At 45.5% G+C, this 3,447-nt stretch overlaps 1 pseudogene; it reads right to left on the reverse strand.

Moving 5' to 3' along the window:
* Nucleotides 1-1,417: 1,417 nt before the first annotated feature.
* LOC115317799 lies at nt 1,418-3,113 on the reverse strand (annotated as a pseudogene).
* Between the last annotated feature and the right edge of the window lie 334 nt (nt 3,114-3,447).

The following is a 3,447-nucleotide window of genomic DNA, read 5'->3' on the forward strand; positions in this document are numbered from 1 at the left end:
CACGCCATTGCTTTTAGTGTATTTCGGTGTGCACTTGGTATAGGGTACGCAAAAGGACGGCTAAGAACAGGGGTAGTAAGCACCTACACTGCTAAAGCCACTCTTTGCAGTCGCCGCTTTTATGTGACGAGAAGCTTCCGTACGCTTGAACAGTGATCGTAACTACAAGAGTACTCAGAGTCAATGCGTTTAAGAGTGCTCAGAATGAATGTGAATATTTATTTCGACTTCATTTAATTCTCATAAGAAGACTACCGCCAAATTTGTGTGTTTTAGGAATTAGTAAAATTAACTTAAATACAACATGTATTATGATAAAAAAAAGAATTACACATTTCTCAAATTCGCTCCCTCCCAACCCCCTTTTTTTTCCGCAACCCACCTCCCCTTCCACAAAAAAAAAAACAACATGTTTTGTTTAATTGCATGTACACCAGATAAACGTTAAAGAGAACCGGTCAACGGTTGTTGAAAGAGCCTGGCCACCGGAAACTGTCGTGCAGTTCGAATGAGTGCCCTGTCAAAAATATACTACACGCATCTTGTGTGATCCTTTGACTAACATTGACAAACGAGAACTAGAAAAGTGCAGAGATTTCTTATGCTTCAGCAAAGCCTTTCAAGAAGAGGTAGATTAAGGTGACGCTTTCGAAATAAATGTTATAGTCGGATGCACCCCAGCACCACCGAGAATAGTGTCATCTGATGCTATATTCCAAGAACATGTATTCCCCGTGCAACCTCTACGTTTTTTACCGAATAATGTATCCGTGCGCGTTGATCACTTCACAAAGTGCGCGGGCTAATATGCAAGACTAGCCATTAGCAGTTTATGTTTTACTAAACCAATTTGCTAAGAATTATTTGACAGAACTGAAGCAGGAAAGCATTTCTATCAACATATTTTGCCAAGAAAACATTCACTTTTTAACTAGTAAGGCTTTATTAAAGTAATATTGCAAACCAACACCTGTGATACTGGTTGAATATGTGTGTGTGTGTTTGAGTGTAAATGTGACAAGCGCCGTGACCTCAACTCACAAAATCACGTGACAGTAGCTCCAAGCAACGGATATGCATCTCGAGATGTTTTATCTTGTTTATAATATTTAGTGTTTATTCATAAATGGTTTTAGCCTCTTTTATACGGGCGTTAATTTATAACTGAAAAACTCAGATCTTGGTTTATATCGTGAAACAAGTATTAAAATGTTAGTTCACTTTCGTTTCCAACATTGTGGCCTATGTCGGGCACAACCTTCAGTGACATTTCCGGAGAGGAAGAGTGCACGTGCTCAGTTGATCCCGATGAGTTTTATTTAATTATATTTCCACTCGAATATCATCAGATTTTTATTTTATTTTTTGTAATTTCTTTAGTAATGTAATGCCAGAAGGTGCTTTGCCTAAATAACAATTAAACAAATAAATGAAATCTGACAACATCCCATCAAATGTAGGTCAGCGACGTCAACCACTCAAGTGCAAGAACGATAGCCGCAGCGACGCACCCTGCCAGGTACAAGTTGATGAATCGTCGCACATCCAAAGGAACCGCCGACTCTTCGGATGTTGACCGATTCCATCCCTTAAAATGTAATTCGGACGGCCTGTGACCGGTCTCATCGAGCCTTCGATACATCGCTGCGAACTCGTGCCTCAGCGGGAAGTCCTTCCTGACGGGAGTGCTGCCGAACGATGGCACCATGGTCTCTTTTCCGCGAACGATCTTCCTCCCGTACTTCTGTAGCTCAGCGGGATGGCGGACATGCGTGAAAAACACGTGGGTCCTTCTTACCGCTTGGTCGAGGCATTCGTCGACGGTTCCCGCAATGGTCGTGTTGCGCCTGAAGGCCCTTGCCATATGTCCCAAGAAGTCCGAGTCGTTCACTCTCTGCTCGAGCAGGGACTCGTGGATGAGGAACCGTTGCACGCACACCGACACAGTTCCAGCCACAAGGTTCGGGACCAACTTGTCTTGCGTGTCGTCCGCTTCCCAGGAGACGCCGTGAGTTACGCTCGACGTCAGGAGACCCTGGAAGAATATAGCCAAGGAACTGCCGCCCAGTATCCAGTAAAAGAGGACAGTGCGACCAAAATTTGATCTCTCAAATGAACTGGGAACGGGGTAAGGGAAAGAGAGCACCGAAGCCACGAAAACCATGCCGATGGATCCGATGTCAGATCCAAGAGGCCTGCGGTCGCGATAGTTGATGCAGCAAAAACACACGAGGCAAACAACCGCGGCGGCCAAGAGTAGAGCTAGAAACTCGGCAAGAGAAGAATTCAGGTGCATGGGTTTCTGCCAAGTGGCCTTTCCTCCGACATAGTACACCGCGTGATTGTCGAACAGGAAGGCCGGATAGAAGATGTGAGATCGCCGGTACTCCGAGAAGATAATGTTCTCGTCCAAGACGTCGATCCGCTTCCACAAAAGGTTAAACACCCAGTTGTGATCTCCGACTTTGACCATCTCGTAGCTGACGTTCAAGACCCCCAGAAGACTCCTGACCACAGTCATGGAATCATATGGGCCCACCGTCAGACGTGCATCCCACTTTCAGTGGCCTAGAGGATAATCTAGTCCATTCGGATGATCGCTTCCTTTGCAGCAAAAGGTCCCGCAGAAGCTCCCTCTTGTTAATCGTGCGCCGTGACTTGCAGTTCGAAAAGCGATCTTTAGCGATGGAGGCGGTGTGCTGCCGGACGACGACTGCTCTGCAGAAAAGTTCGTGCGATGATGCCACGTCCTCGAGAGGATTCCAGTGATTGTCGATTATGATCCACGTGGTCAGAGGAAAGTTATAAATCTTTGAAGTGATCAGACGCAGAATGCCTCGCCTCAGAATATGACTCGGCAAGACGACCAACGTTTCTTGATCGTAAACCGCACTTGCGTTGAGGAGGTCAAAGTACTGGGGCCAGTTGCCGCACCAGTTTCGAGTCTTGAAGTTTCTGCGGAAGTAGGAAACGATCCAGTCTGTGCCGTGTGTTTCCCTCAAGCAGATGATGTCAACGTTAATGTTTGTGTTTAAAGGAACGAGTGAGCGGCTCCGACATTTTGATGTCCAGCATGTTAAAATGATGCAAAGCAGAAGAGAATTACGGTCCATCACGCTCTTTGGAGGTTCAGTTCAGCAGTGCTATGGCCGTGTGCGATAGCAAAGTTTTCTTTGTCAGAAGCGAGAGCGAACTCTTCTCACCTAGATGAAAGGGGACAGACTATGAATTTGTTCTGTATTCAATAAGCCAGCCTGTTTTTATGCGTTTTTTGTGTTGGCATAATATTTCCGAAGCCGATGTTTTCTTACAGCGAATGAAAACATTTGCTGTCGGCCGTTTTGAACAGATTTCATTGTTCGGATGCCGTTTGTGTAAGAGGGTTATTTCATCAAGGGGCGCAAATGAAATAAGTGTGCTGAAAGCCTTTTACGCCCGCTACAGTAT

The sequence above is a fragment of the Ixodes scapularis genome, unplaced genomic scaffold, assembly GCF_016920785.2.
Source record: "Ixodes scapularis isolate PalLabHiFi unplaced genomic scaffold, ASM1692078v2 PGA_scaffold6__148_contigs__length_123643588, whole genome shotgun sequence".
In the NCBI taxonomy this organism is placed as follows: Eukaryota; Metazoa; Arthropoda; class Arachnida; order Ixodida; family Ixodidae; genus Ixodes; species Ixodes scapularis.